This window comes from Strix aluco, chromosome 7, assembly GCF_031877795.1.
Source record: "Strix aluco isolate bStrAlu1 chromosome 7, bStrAlu1.hap1, whole genome shotgun sequence".
Taxonomy (NCBI): Eukaryota; Metazoa; Chordata; class Aves; order Strigiformes; family Strigidae; genus Strix; species Strix aluco.
The window spans coordinates 41,430,447-41,446,686 of record NC_133937.1 but is presented as its reverse complement, the minus strand read 5'-3'; the positions used below and the strand labels follow the sequence as shown (position 1 = coordinate 41,446,686).

General features: G+C 50.8%; 1 protein-coding gene across 1 annotated transcript in view; it reads right to left on the bottom strand.

Annotated features, from left to right (window-relative positions):
- Nucleotides 1–453: 453 nt before the first annotated feature.
- Nucleotides 454–16,240, bottom strand: part of PWWP2B (PWWP domain containing 2B) — a 55,013-nt gene continuing 39,226 nt past the window's right edge. Inside the window, exon 3 of the mRNA XM_074831593.1 lies at nucleotides 454–1,038. The gene's annotated coding sequence lies outside the window, so the exon portion shown is untranslated. The remainder of the gene's footprint in view (nucleotides 1,039–16,240) is intronic.

Here is a 16,240-nt window from a genome sequence, read left to right as displayed (position 1 = left end):
TTAAAACTGCAAACTAACCATGGCCAGAAACTCTCATATTATATTTCTCTGTAAAAACACAGCAAGCTATATATGTGTAAATATAGATATATATATGCATACACACACACAAACCTTTTTTTTTAAAATAACATCTGCTACTATTGTGCAGTGTGTGCTCTCTGTCAGCGTTTCACAAAACGTCCCTCATGCAGAGGACGTGGGCTGACGGAAAGGTAGTGGCAGCGGCTGTCATCGTCCCTCTCAGGGCACCCTTGGGCCACATGCATCCGCTCCTGGGCAGCTCACTCATGTTCAGCTGTGACAGGGTTCAGCGAGGATCTGCTGCGCCGCACGGGCACCGCACCACCAGAACCCATTGAGCACTGGGGCCCTGGGAAATAAGTGAATACAGATATTCCTCCTCCTCGCAGACGAGTGACAGAGAAGCATCAATATACACACACAGATACGTTTTGGTCAAAATTGCATCTTTCTTTATTCAGATTTTTCAAAGATGAGTTTCAAGCCTACATGCTTTCGGCATAAACCTCCCTAATATATGAGTAAGTCAAAGCCCTCGAACAAAGGCTGGCAGCAAACAGGATGCTGAGACTTTATCTGAAGTCATGAAAGTTATGAAACATTTTCTGACTTTCAGGAATGATTCATGATTTTTACATTTTTGGGCAGACCTTTCTGGTTAGTCACCGGCATGGTTTCAGCGATAGATTACACTCTCGGAGCCTTTGGCTCCCATTTCTAAATCCAGACTTTGAAACTTCATCCCTGAATCACACATATGACCTATGGAGCTCCTTTTTTTTTTTTTTTTTTTTTCCTCTCTCAGAAGATGGTGTTAAACTCTATCTGGTTTTAGCTAGCAGAAAAACCTGAGACTTGGGGTGATGTTCTCCTCTGTCCCAAGGCACTGTCAGTGCTGTCAGTGGCCCTTGCTGGGACGCTCTGGCAGGGCAGAGACGCAGCTCCTGCTGCCGGACGTTGCACGTTTCCTCCAGGCATTGCACTCTCCCAGCCTTTTTGCTCCATCTAAGATCACTACAAAACACAAACATAAACACTGGGATTAAATTAAATCAGAGAAAAGGTAACATTCAGAGTTAGCTTCATTGAATCTAAAGTTTTAAAGAAATATTCATCAAAGATGTTGAAACAAAGAGTAAGCATTTTGCAAATGTACCCACAAGCCCCTCAGTCAGCAACAGGGACACCAGGAATCGGGAAGACCCCGGAGCTTCGAGCAGGAGGCGCTGGTGCTCGGGAGCACCAGCCGCCACTCCCGATGCCCACCAGTCCCCGTCGAGTTCCAAGGGTGACTTCGTGATCACGACATTTCACTAATAACACCCCCGGTGTAAGAGCCTGGTGTGTGTTATTTTGCCGTGCAGAAATGTGACGCTGCCATCACGATTTGTCACGCTTTATGGGAAGTTGTGGCATTCACAGTGATTTAATCTGTTCTTTGGCTACCCAGGGAGCGATGCCAGAGGTAATCCACACTTCGATGTAGAGGGTATCTGAGAAAACCTGGTTGGTTGTGAGCAGAAATCTGGCAAATCTGAAGATATAAATTAAATTATTAAAGAAAAACTCAAGTTGTCACCAGACAATGTGAGTGAGAGACTCACCCCAGACCAGACAGCAAGATCCAAATTAGAGTAATGAATTTAAAATACAATACTTGCAGGTGAAGGTCTCTGTGGGGCTGTTACGGTGTGGCCGTGATGCCATCGTACGGGACAGAATGCCCTTGCAGGTGAGTGTTAGATGGCCCAAGGTACCCGCAGAGGGCAACAGCCACCAAAGGCTTCTTCAGGGAGGAAACCCACCCGGCCACCTCACAGCTGCAATGCTTGTCTAATCCTTCACAACACGCAGCGGAGGAGAAAGAATTCGAGGAGTATTTTATTCCTAACTATTTAAACAAGAGAACTCATAGTCTACTTCTAATTAGGTTTTGTTATTAAGGTGTTATCTGATGTGGAAAGATAGACTCATTGAAAACATGCCAGAATGGAAAATCTGAGAGCTGAGAACTTTCACATGGGGCTTCAGCGAGCGGCCATCGCCTGGTGTGAGCAGCACCCTCGGCCCTCTCCCCACACTTGCTTTCTACCTCCCTTTCTCTCTCCTTCTACACCATCAGGTACAGCCATGTCCTGGGGTGAGGGACGGGCCCCCAGGACGGCCGTGAGACTCCCTGTGCTACAGGCGCGGCACACACACACGCTGCTGTTCTGCAGTTCATGATTTCTGACCACAGTTTCTAGTCTGTGTAAAATCTGGTAGCAGAGCACCACAGTTCAGTTGGCAGGTGCTGGCTTACACTTAGCAACCTGAAAATTCATTCAGGAAACACTTTCTTAGTTTTCCTAAGACTCACTACATTTAGAAGTCTTAATTTCCCTAAATGTCATACATTTTGTCCCTGAATAAACCCCTGAATGTCAAAAAATACTAATAGCCTTTATTTGTGAAAAAATTACGCAAAGCCAAACCAACCACCTTTTTTTTTTTTTTTTTTTTTTTCTGTAAATAAAAGTGGGAATTGAAAGCTCTTCATGGTGACTAATGGTAAGTACTCTTGATGCTGCACAATGAAGCACAGAGGAATATGTGGGCTCTTGGGTTTTCTCCTTCCTTTTGCTGCTGGGATTTCAAAAAATAGTTTTTGATGTCCAGAAGCAGAAGCAACGAGGTGCCAGCAGCGAACCAGTTAACGTACTGGTAGTGCTGGGACACACATGCTGGGCAAATGCAGTTCTATTTTCACAAGAGAAGGCGACACAAATATACCAAAACTGTTTACACAATAAAGAAGGGAGGGGAATATCTCCATTATCAACTAGTAATTTTTCCAGACAAAGAAGTCTCTTCTGCAGTGCACTAATCCTCTTATGCACCAACCGTCTATAATTGACACTTCTCAATTATACACCTACAGAAGCACAAGGTTATTTCTTGTTTAGCTAGTTTTCAAGCCCGTGCGCCAGCTTTCCACATTTTCCATTACTCCACACCTTACGTATTGCTAATGCCTCTGATAGGAAATTACACACACTCTAATTAGGGCCGGCCGGGCCTGTCTGCGCGGCTCCCCCCGCCCTGCCAGGCTGCACAGGCATCAGCAAAAATTCCTCTGCGTTATCCAGGCGTGACCTCCCCGTCCAGAAGTCAGCGTTAGCCCTTCCCACGGCGCAGGGCACCGGCGCTGGATCCCCAGCACCAGGTCCTGCCTCAGCCCCTGGCCAGGAAGGTGGAAAATGCCGCTCAGAAAGCAGGGAAGCCACGACACCTGGGTGTCTTTGGGGCTCCAGCTCCCAAATGCCCAGCTCATGGGGGTTTTGCATCGCTCTCATGTCTCTTGCATGAGAGGGGGGTTAAAAACAGGTTTGAATTTTGCACTACAGAATTTCCAGTGTCCGGCGTGGTCCCTAAACGCACAGCGAGCCCCAGCAGCACCCCTGCCCCGCGAGGCCTGCGGCGCCCGGCTGGAGGAACCCGGCTTTGTGGCACCGTGACAAAGACCGAGTGCTATTTAAGGAGCAAACACAGGTTAAAATCCTTTTGGCAAAGGTGGCAGTTTTGCCCCTGCCTGCGAGCTCCCCGGCGGCTTCCCCAGGCACCCGCACTGTGCACGGAGGGATGCCGTGCCTCACAGAACTATAGATATTATACTCACGCGCTTTGCGCTTTCCCATTTTTTCTGGTGCGCTTTCACACGCCAAGGGGGGAAACAAGCAAACACAGCGGCAAAAGCCCGTTTGCTCTCTGTGAAGAGAAGCTGGGATAGCACGGGGAGCTGGGGCGCGGGTAGGCGACACGCCGCAGCGTGACGGGGACAGAGCGGGCTCCTCGGCAGAGCAGCGTTCCAGCACAGCCTGGCTCCCAGGTCTCGGTTTGGGCTTTGTCTGGGCTTTGGCACTGGGTTTGGGCACAGGCTCGCCAAAGCTCGGCAGCAGCCGAGGCACCGGTGCGAGGGCTCGCTCGCCTCCTGCGAGCTGCCGGCCGCAGGACTGGTGCTGGGACAGTGTGTGCTGAGAGGGTAGAAATTCATTTCTCTGTGTGTGTTACTGGTGGTTTGAACAAATAAATAAAGTCAGTGCAACTGAATCAGGAGATAGTCCTAATAAATGTTCTGTGCTCTGTGAGCGGCCTGGAAGTGAGCTCAGCCAGACTGGTAAAAGCCACTGAAACAGCTTATTCACCCTTTTCCCCAGGCCTACGCACACACAGAGCTGAACTCTGCTTTCATCAGAGGATTTATACATGTTCCTTCTATCATCAACAGAAATCAAGGGGCTCATTACTTTTAAAGGCACTGAGGTGCACTGTGTGCAACAGACCCGTGTTGGCTTAAGGAGCCCAAGGGTTATTTTTAGACCCATTTATACGTCTCTCACTTTAATCTCTCCTTGTTTAATCTGTTTTTGCACTCTGTTCTGACACTAGCGATAGGCAAAAAAATAATCAGTTTTAAAAAACCCAATCCCCAAACCCCAACACCGCCTGTTACTGACCACAGCAAGAGCAAACGCAGACATGGAAGAAACTATTTATAGCTCAGATAAACAAGGCAGAGGTTTTGCTTAACAAAAGGAAATGGAAAAATAACACTCAGACATAGACCTTGAACACGTTGCCCTTGCCTGGGCTTGGGAAGGCTGGTGGGTCCCTGCTGTCCCTGTCAGCCCACAGAGACGGGGACAGGGATGGGGATGTGGGTGCTGCAGCCACCGCTGGGCCCCAGCCGGGGTCTGGGCTGTCGAGGGAGTTTCTGGTTTCACACAAAGGCTGAGTGGGCATTTTGTTTTTGCCCCAAAGAGCGGGTGGGAGAAAAGAACGCCATCCTGCCCCAGCCTGCAGAGCATCGCTGCTGCATGACTCACAGGAGCAGGAGGGCTTTAACGTGCCTTCGGCAGGGACTCCAGGGAGGATGCTTGGGGCATTGTTTGGCCAGACTAGCAGGAACAAAGGTATTTATTCAGAAAGTAAAACATACAGAGCACAGCTCTGTTTCACATCAACTTTGAACAGCTCTGAATGCATTAAGTAGAACTAATCCAGCTGAGATTTCCAGGGAGGAGGAAAACACAGCAAATACGTAGCAACCAGGGGTTTCCCTCGGCTTCTCTGCCTTCAGACTTCTGGAGTTGAGGGTTTTTATTTTATCCCCAGTTTTGCACCAAAGAGGCCCAAAGAGGCTGCCGCTGTGGAGCAGGGTCTGCCAAGCGGGGGGGGGCGTGGGGAGGGCAGCCCCAGGCAGCCCCATGGCATGGCACAGAATGACACAGCACAGCACGGCATGGCACAGAATGACACGGCATGGCACAGCACGGCATGGCACAGAATGACATGGCATGGCACGGCACAGAATGACACGGCATGGCATGGCACAGCATGGCACGGCACAGAATGACATGGCATGGCATGGCACAGAATGACACGGCATGGCATGGCACAGCATGGCACGGCACAGAATGACATGGCATGGCACGGCACAGAATGACACGGCATGGCATGGCACAGCATGGCACGGCACAGAATGACATGGCATGGCACGGCACAGAATGACACGGCATGGCATGGCACAGCATGGCACGGCACAGAATGACATGGCATGGCATGGCACGGCATGGCATGGCACAGAATGACATGGTATGGCACAGCACGGCAGCGGCTCCCTGGGGTGCCCCGCAGCGGCAGGGCCCAGGGCGGTGGGTCGGGGCCAGCTGTGGGGGATGGCCGTGGCCCCGTGCCGGTCCCGCCGCAGCCGTCGCGGCGCGATGCTCCCCGGATTCCTCCCCCAGCCACCCGTGCCGTTCCATCGGCTGCAGCCCCGCGCCAGGAGCGCGGTTCTCACTGACAACGAGCTGACTGCATTTCCGTTTTCTCAGCCTGCTTGAAGCCAGCGTGAATCGAGGCAGAGGGTTAATCCCTGAATTTCAGGCCCAGGGAACAAGGCTGTGCTAATTCTTTCCTGTAGATTTGCTAATTTGATTTTTCTTTTCATGAGACATCAAAGCAGAACCTCCAGAGGAGAACTTCCTAATCAGCAAAGAGAAAAGGAAATCACTTATTTAGTGGGAAGGATGTAGACATACCAAAGGGAAACATTTCCATATTCTTTTTATAGCTATGAAAAACAACTTTAAAGAGTGAGTCCCCTAAAATCTATTTCTATTGCAAAGAAATGTAGCTTTGGGGTCCTTCTGTGTAGTTGTCTTGTTCTCTGTACCTCTAAATGAGAACATCAATGAGATGAGGTGAACCGGAACATCTTTTCCTTGTTCAAAATATTTTACATTATTGATTGGAAGAGGAGAAGCCAAGAGAAAACAAAGTGCTCGTGAAGAGTGCAAAGCCAACCCTTAGATTTAATCTCCTGAGCACTGAGTCACTCCTGCAGTTTCTATGTGGCCTGTGAACATTTTTTGATCTCCCTAATTCCAAAGAAATCCAAGCTTAGACCCCCAGGATCCCATCACTGTACACAAAAGCCAGCCTACAGCACACAGCAAAGCGTTGGCCAGAGAAATCTCCAGGGGAAACCACAACCTAATTATATCAGCAGTGATAAAAAAGTGATATAGTAGATCTATTCAAGAATCTTTCCCTGCTAACAAACATCTGCTCTTGCTGTGGACGTAGCAGTCCAGCTACTTGTTGTTGGACCCAAGGACTGCCAGAAGATTTCAGATGTAGTCCAAAACCTGAATTTTAGCACCAGCTAAAGCTCTCATCATAGCCACAGAAAAGACAAAAAAAAAGCCCTGGGCCCTGTCCGAGGACAGAAGTGAGGCCAAGCGACTCATTACTGTATTAACTCTGCACAGGAGCCAAGGGGGATGCTGGAGCTGCACTACTCTTACTCCTTCCCCAGCTGGCCCCGGCACAAAGCAGTAAAAACCATCAAATCTTGTTCCATTTTCTAGAGGTCAGAATGAGCCATTTTCCAGTTTTCCGCAGTGTTTTATACCTTCAGATTTTACCCAATCCATTCGAAAAGCTTCAGAAGCTCCCCACTGGGGAGCTTGCTGGCCAGCTGGGAAGAGCCATGGCACCAGGGCATTGGCAGCTGGCGAATCCCCGCAGCCCCCCTGCGTGCCAGGCTGCAGCCCCCACCCGTTTCTCCCTTGATTTGTGTTTTGGCAGGTTGCAGGGGCCTTGGGGCAGTGGTTGATGAATTCTGGGTGCTGCCGTGGTCTGGAAGCTGCTGGGACACATTTTAGCCTTGCAGAAATGCCTGCGACAGCCATAGATTTAAACTGGAGCTTTAAACTGGACTTTTCCCCTGGACCCGCAGCCTCCAGGGCCACCCAGTCAGCCCCGGTGGCTGCTGGCTGTTACCGGACGTGGGGAGCTGGCCATGCACACCCCAAGATCTGGTGGTCCTCAGCACAGCGCAGGAGGACATCGAATTTACCTCTTCCTTTATGACGTCAATTTTCAAAGATTAAATTAGGGCTGCCTAATTTAAATCAGTGGGTGGAAAGGTGCTGTTCGCAGGGTGGTGCAAAACCACTGTGAGTTCGGAGGCACCACCACGATCTGCTGGGAACACCCAGCTGTCTGTTGGGTTTAACCCCGCTCTGCCAGCCGTGCCACCTCAGGGGGTGCTGGAGCTGCTTATAATCTAAAATGCAGGAGGACAAGGGGACGATGCTTACAAGAAAGTCACACCGAATTTAACAGAGAATGAAAACGTTTCCAAAGCAGGAGGTTCACGTGCAGAGCACTGTGTAGTTAATTACAAAAAGGTGACATTAATTTCTGCTTATTTTACAGCAATATCATCTCTGTTGCTTTGAGACTGATCTGTACAAAAAAACCTAAACTGTCTTTGCAACGCCTGCTAAGCTGAATGCTTATTCCAAACGCAAAATACAGCTGTATAAATTACACATTATTTAGTGACTCATAAGAAAAACTGTTAACAGTGAGGGGTGGCTAAGAAAATAATTACACAAGAAATCCTGCAAATTGGAAACATTGCAGGACACTCCCAGCATAAATCTGAGGCCTAAAATGAATCTCAGCACCCCCAGGCTTTTGCTGAGGGTGGGTGACAGTGGGCTCGGGGCCGGGCAGTGGGTGCAGGATGGGGCAAAGGCAGCAGCAGCACTGGGGACCCTGCCAGGGCCTTCCACGCTCTGTCCCCTCCGCCTAGTTGCTGAGTGCTGGGACCACAGGGCAGAGCTCCCGGCTGCAGACACGAGGAGCCTTTCACCATTTGAAGCCCAAAGTATGTTTGATTTCGGAAGTTTCATGATGCTCGCCCTCACCTGCAGCAATTGCAGCGCTGGGGGATGTGCTGGAGATGCCACCCAGGTGCCAGGACTCGGGTGGCAGGATGAGTTTAGTGCTGTTTACTTTAGCCTGGCAGTTCGGGGAGGGCTGAGCTGACCACCAGCCACACTGGGGAGGTTGCTGAATTCCCAAGCCTCCCCTTTATTTACCAAAATGTCTCCAAACCGTACGTGAACTGCAACTTCCTCAGGTGTCTCCTGGGTGTCTCTCACCCATCACACTGGATAATAACAGTGCAATGCTAAAAAAACCCCCAAAAGCCAAAGAGCTGACAGGGCTGTGAGAAGCCCTTTCGCACACCCTCCTCTTCAATTGCTGTCTGTAAAAGCGAGTGTCCCCTTCGAGGTGATGAGGCTGTGCTAACGAACCTTTCCCGCTGGGTCTCATGATGTGCCTGGGACCTCCGAGGCCACCTTGTTTTCAGTCCCTTCTGCCCTGGGCACGGGAGGGTGGTCGTGGGCAAGCATGGGGGCTGAGTGGGCAAAAGACAAAAAAGGGGAAAAAAAACCCAAATAAATTAATCAAAGAGGAGCCTGGGAATTGCTAACTCCAGGTTTGCCATGCATGGGCAGCTGTGCTCCTCACAGACTGGGGCTGGGCTGCGGTGCTGGGTCATGGACCCCGGGCTGCGCCTGCTCCCGGTCCCTAGCTGCACCGTGCTGGGGACCCGGCCCTGCGGCCTCCCCCCGACCTGCAGCCTGGCCATGGGGCCACTGCGAGACCTGCCGCAGTCAGCTGCCTGCTGGGGAGGCATTTTCTCAGGACATGGGAAGCCGGTTCGGTAAGGATCACCTGCCCGGCTTCAACCCTCCGCCCCAGCACCAGGAACGGCCGCTGGCGCTGTTGGAGCAGCCAGGCTGAGCATCCCTGTCACTCACCCAGGGAAAGGCAATGCTGCTTGGAGAAAAACGGGAGAAAAGGGCTGACGACAGCTGAGGACATTGAAAAGAGGTGCTGCAAAGCTACCAACCTCGTTGGCTTGGGGTAGCAGCACACCCTAAAGCAATCCTGCAGCTTAACATCTCCACTTTAGCCTCAGAAATATTCCGATGCAATAGTTCTGCCCTATATTCTGCCATCAGGCCCGCGGGTGCCCCCGCCAGCGCCGCCCCCCACCGATGCTGCATGTTGTGCTCCCTGTCCTCTTCCACACGTGATTAACGAGAAGAAAAGTGGCAGCACCACCATGGACCAGAAATGCCCATTTGTTTTGGTTTCACCTCATCCTCCTTTCCCAAAAGGTGGTTTGATGTGTCACAGAGTTTTGGACATACTAAGCTATAATTTCCTATGTACAAGTTGGAAATTTTTATAGCTGCGCAGGGAATAGGATGGACTGCAGACAAAAACAGAGAGCAAAGTCATTCTTTTTTTGTAACAAAAACAATGACTTCACTAAAAGTATAACACGCCATGTTTTCCTCTGTTGGGAAAGTCTCATTTGGACTCCAGCTACTTCCCAAGTAAGCGAAAATAACCGTGAGCAGGAGCAGGCTCGGGAGGGAGGGGAGGAGGATGGTTCCTCCACGCAGGTGCAGAGGCTGCTCTGGGACACGCTCACCAGCACAGCGGTTCCCAGGCGGTAAATACCGCGGAGGTGAGCGACCACAAATAACCACGCTGAGGTTTTTTTCCTTTTTCTCATTTCACTCACATCCAAAAGTAGCATCCCAACTCTTTTCCCTGGTCTTTAACATACGCCTTCACTAAGGATCGGCTGCATTTCTGCAGTGAGCCTGTGACCTGAGCTGCCTGAGCAAGAGGAGTTGACCTGTTGGCCTTGGCTCCCCTGCCTGTCCCGCTCCCATCCCCTGCCCATCCCACTCCATCCCCTGTCTGTGCTGCCCAGCATGTCAGAGAAGCCTTGAGCCATCACACCAGCTTTTGGCGCTGGTTATCCAAGCCAGCGCTCGCAAACTGCCTGCGTGTTATGGTAGTTACCAGCCTTTGGAAATAATTCAAAGGAAAGATCAAGCCGTTGGGTGCAACCCTGCATGGGCATGTTTGAATTCCCTCGGCAGCCCCGGGTGGGTGCCCAGCGGGAACCAGCCTGCCCTCACCTCTAGGCTGAAGCCCCTGGAAGGCGTCCCACTATGCTGACGGAGCACTGGGTGGAGCACTGGGCGCACTGGGCAGAGGTGCACTGGGTGCCCAGACAGTGCAGGCGGTGGGGATGGGCTGTGGTGGGCGAGGGGCTGCAGCGGTGGCACCTCCCGTTTCTCCGCCGGTGGCCGTGGAGGCAGCGCCACAGCAGCAGCTCCTGCAGTCAATGGGACCAGGGGAGGTCGAGGAGGGGAGTGGGCTGGGCTGGAAGCTCTCTGCTGCCAGTCAAAGTGATCGCTGAAAGAACACATCACAATCAAAATGATTTATTTTTACTTTTCCCACGAGAAGCTTCATTGAAATGAGTTAAAAACTATTAAAAAAAAATCACAAAAATGCATTTGAGTGAAGCTGCATTTTTCCAAAACCCCAACCACATCTTTCATAGGAAAAAATATTCAATGAGCTCCAATTCAGCTTTATTATGAAAAACTTCTGTTTTCAGTAGTAAGAAAAACATTGTTAGCATTTCCAATAGACTCCTGGCTTTGTTAATAGTTCATTATTATGATTATTTCCTTCTCTTACAACTCTCAATATTTGAGCTCACCTCCTAGCTGATAACGCTCAAGCTCTGGGGCCAGCAATTAAGATAAACTGGGGAGGTTGCAGAAGCGGGCCGGACTGAGGGATGTGCTCGCCCCACTGCTCAGGGGACAGCGGGCAGGATGAAGCCTCCCACGGCATTCGGGAGGAGCCCAGCGAGCTGCCACTGGGACCTTCGGACAATTTTGTGCTGATACCCGGGTTCTCCTGGGAACCCTTGCAGTAATTTCCCTGTCATCAGCTGGCAGCGGGGTGGCCATCGAAGAGCAAACCCGTGCCGGCGCCGCAGCGTCCCCCTGTGCCACCCCCTGCGGCACCCGCTGCGCTGGGACGGCCCCGAGAAGGGGGCGATGCTGCCAGCCGCCCGCGCCGCCTCCCCCGTCCTGGCGCAGGGCATCTGATTACTCAGATACAATTGGCCAGAGCTGCAGATGTTATAAATGGACACAAAATGATCCAGCCAAAGTTTTTCTTTTTATTCTAGCCAACCTATTTGTTTAAACCTTCCGCATAAATGAACTCCAGAGAGACACAATACCCTGTGAGAAGAACATTTCTTCTATTGGTTCTACATGTACCGACCTTTCCATTTGTACTTGGCCTCTTGAAGAATACTGCTGTTAATTATTATGATTATTACTGGATCATAGAAAAAGTCTTGAAATTTAACCATTAAATTTAGCTGAGAAAGAAGAGTAACCCAAAACCTTGGAAAATTATATGGATCTTCAGTGCAACTCTTTAAGACTTATTAAAAAAAATCTACTTAAAACCACTTTATACTCTCTTCACTTGTTTGATCTTTTAATTCAACTGGTTCGTCCTTGGAAATCAATACACCCCAAAGAAAATACAGTTATATTTTCCATGTCTAATGCAGAATCTGTGAATAAAAATAATTATCAAGGCCACCAGCCAGGTGGAAAATTCTGTTCATTTTATCTCTGCAGTGAAAGCTGGAGCATCAAACACATTCAGATACATGAGAAATTCACCCCCGTTATGTTTAATCCTCTCAGTGGTGGAGTCACATGCCAGAGAACTCTCAAAGGCCCCACTGGTGTAGTTGCCCCCCTCAGCAGAGCAACGGCACCGACTTCACCAACACAAAGCACATTCTCTGCCTCTATTGCATTTACAGCCCAATATGAAACCTGCCCTCGGGATCTATCATCAGCCAACGTTTGCAGCACAAGTACTTCAGGTATCACTAAAAAACACTTCAAACAAAACCTCCCCAAACCTCCCCAGATCCTGCTGCCTACTGTGACCACAAGTGAGGGCAGCGGTGTCGGGGTGGGCTTCGAGTGTGGGGCTTGTATTGAATCACAGAATCACAGAATCATCTCGGTTGGAAAAGCCCTTGAAGCTCCTCCAGTCCAACCATGAACCTCACACTGACCGTTCTCAACTCCACCAGATCCCTCAGCGCTGGGTCAACCCGACTCTTCAACCCCTCCAGGGATGGGGACTCCCCCCCTGCCCTGGGCAGCCCATTCCAACGCCCAACAACCCCATCTGGAAAGAAATCCTTCCTAAGAGCCAGTCTGACCCTGCCCTGGCGCAACTTGAGGCCATTTCCTCTTGTCCTGGTGCTGGTTCCTTGGCTCAAGAGACTCATCCCCCCTCTCTGCACCCTCCTTTCAGGGAGTTGTAGAGGGTGATGAGGTCTCCCCTCAGCCTCCTCTTCTCCAGACTAAACCCCCCCAGGTTGAATTGCGAGGGCGATGGTGTTGGAGTTTGAGTGAACTCAAGCCTGAGCAGAGTGATGCCCAGGTGAACACCTGAGGTCTAGGGACCTGGAAGGAGACAACTGACCCAGAGGCTTCCCCGAAAGGGGACCAGAGCTGACCCCTGCCAGGATCCTTACGATCGGGGACACACCTTCGACTGCCACTCCAGTGCAAAAAGAGGAAAGAAAAAGCCTAAAAAGCAAAGGAAAAAGCCCCCATGGGCAGCATGGCACTGGGGAAGCTCCTTGGCGGCTGCTGGGCTGGGTGACGGCTCTCACGGTGTTCTGCACATCTGCACCAGGGCGTGGGGAGGAGGGCTGCACAAGGCCAAGATACAAGGCTCAACAGCACCGACTTGCCATTATTTTTGGATTATGCTTAAATTTTATGCATACTCATAACGTGGAATGAAGAGGTTCCCACACTGAGCATGTCCTAAACAGAGCATGGGGGGACGATCACGTACACTGGTAGCACACGGGACCAGGTGCCTTTTACATTTGTTTACACATATTACCAGTATAGACAATTAATCATAAGGAAAGCAAACACTCCAGCCTCACATTCCCTGCACTGCTGAGCGTTACTCTGGCTTGTATTGCTAGAAAAATCTTTCTTTTGATGTCCTTTGAACATACGTCCTTTGAACTACAGTATTTTTGCTAACACTACTGGTTGGATCACACTCCCAACAGCTGAGAAACGTGAGATTTAATTTCAGGCTGCGAGGGAAACTTTCATTGCAAATCAATGTGCTTTAAGCAAGAGATACCTGGAAACTATCTAGTAAAAATCAAGATCTCCAATTTTCCCCTTAAGCTTTCAATACTCTCATACATCTCAGCAGATTGGCAATATTTAGAAATAGTTGTCACAGTCACTGAAAATAAGAACCACAGCATATTTGGCCATCACATACACATGGCTAAATACAACACCTGGTGGAAAACGGCAACAAACAAGGAGGTTATGGCATGGGATAAAACCAAGGGAGAAATAAACCTTATCCATAAATAAATAAACAAGTAAATAAAAGGCAGCCACTTTCTTTCTCCAAGTTCCCACAGACTATTTCAGAATAGGCATTTCTGTGTGACTGCAGAATCTGCAGAGAGAATAAAAAAGATTTTAAGCCGCCTATTACGCAGAGGTACAGGCGAGCCACGTCCGAGCTCTAGAGCCGTGCTCCAGCACCCAGAGCCGCTCTCACCTCCATCGCTGCAGGTCTGCTGGCAGGGAAAGCCAACATGTGGGCAGCGGAGCGTGGGGTGGCTGTTGGGCCCGGACCCCAGAGCCGTGCCCAGTCTCCATCACTCCTCCTCGGCCAGAAGCAGAGGGTCTTCCCGAGAGCTCGAGAATTCAAAGTATTTTCCACCTCTACCATGGCTCCCCAGCAGCAGCTGAGCACTTGACTGATGCGGCCAACTGTGGTCAGATTGTACGATTTTGGGGCTGGGAGCGTAAGGGTGTCCTGCTCGACCGCAGGGACCGGAGCGGGGATGTCGGGGCAGGGCCAGCACCCGCCCCTATGGGCCCGGGGGAAGCTTTTCCTCTGGGACATGGTTCCTGAGCAGGACTCTGAGTGAGAGTGAGCAGTAACAACATGTCGAGCGTTGGTCTGGAGAGCAAAACTTGGTTTGTCTTCTTAGGGAAAGACAACACAATTCTGTTGCTGCTGCAGAGGTACCATTTGCTCATCCCTGTTACAGTGGGAGTATTTTTCCCATGACAGCCTTTGAACCGGGGCGGCATTAGTCACCAGAAACGTTCCTGGTGCTGGCAGCAGTTGCCAGAACTGACATATCTGTTCACAGTCGTGCCTGTGCAGATGCAGTTTCTAACCTCAGTCTCCTACTCCAGGGCAAACACCTGCCAGTGACCGAGGGAGCAGCCTTCGAGGGTCTGCGAGCAATCACCAGCGATGCTCGTCCTCCCCCGCGCAGGGGAGCACCCTCACTCGCCTGAGAGCGTTTCCATTTTGCTGGGGGCAGCTGAGGCATGGAGACACTCAGACACCATTGGCACCAGAAGCTAAAAGCTGTCAGTGGCACTTACAGAGAACCTGTCACCATGTATCGCAGCACTCGGTCCCTGCCTGGAGCTCTGAGCACCAGCCAGAAACCCTGTACCAACAAACCAACCACCTCCTTTCGTTTCATTAGTGCTCATTAGGAGGGTTTGCGATGGCACGTGGGAAGCTCTGCCAGCGGGATGTGGTATTTAAACATCACACGTGTAGCACACATGCAAAAACAGCCACAGAACTCACCATGAACAAGCACCCGCCTCAGGGAGTTCACGTCCGCAGAAGAAGAAACCAGCTGTGCAGAGGGGCATGGTGAAGCTTTCTGTTTGCGTGTCCCCCCGTGCCCCCCGCAGCCTACCCGCGCTTCAGAAATACCCTCAGATGAACGAAAAAGAAACAGAAAGGCACTGGGGAAACAAAGCTGAAGGCTCCTCCACCGCCCTCCAAATTGGCCACGGAGTCACCTGATGGCAGTCAGATGCTGCCAGTGTTTTCCGAGGGGCTGTTATGTGTTAGTTCAGGACTCTGGTGATGGCAAAGCATGGGCAAGTGCTCTGAATGCCCTCCTCACTGCAAATGTTCCCCTCAGTAAATCCTCAAGCCCCTTCTGTGCCATATATGGCAGTTATATACTGTATTATTGAGGTCGTCCCCCAAAATGCTCCTCTAACAAGCACAGGAACGATAAATCGCAGAGGCAGAGATTTGCCTTTGAATGATAAGTTTTGAAAGAAAAATGTTGATCAGGCCGGATAACGATTTGTAAGGGGGATTGGCTGTCAAACATTTATGTTGTAGTTCTCAAAACACAGAGAGCACAGCTCTGTGCAGGACTCAAACTGCTCCCCTCGGATGAGCTCAGGTCACGCCTGGAAGGAGGTGAAATGCCACATGACATGTAAAGCATCCGAGGAAAATAAACCACCCCAAAAACCTGGTTTTGCATATTATGGTTGGTTACTGCTTATGGGAACGGAGAGGGGCTGGTGTTTGGAAGACAGACAGTTTCTAAGAATTAATTGCTTTCCCTGTCCTAGTTTCTCTCTCCTAATCACAGGCGGGTTTGTGCCGGGTATTTGGGGGAAGAGGGTTGCAATGATCTCCTGCAGGCCAAGAGCATCCTCCGTCCCTCCCTCTCCCCCTGGAGACCCTCTCCTTATCCTCCTCCTCCTCCTTCTCCTCTTCCTCCTTGTCCTCATCCTCCTCCTCCTCCAGCCCCTCTGTGCTACCTTCAGCCCTTCACAGCTTCTCCCCCCCCCTCAAATCCTGCCCTGCTTTTAGGCATCTGGAGAACCCCCCAGAGCCTTAGTCCGTACCACAAAAGCAGCCTCAGGGTTTGGCAGGTGTCTGATGAGAGCGAACCATGAAGTGCAGAGTCCCAGGGCTGCACTGGTGGAGGAGCCTGAGCCTGAGCAGGACCCCCAGCCAAAGCCACAAAACAGGGGGACCTGCTGCTGACGTCCATCTGTCCAGCGCCCCGGCCCCGCTCCCCGCTGGGAGGAAGCAGCCCAGACTGGGAAAT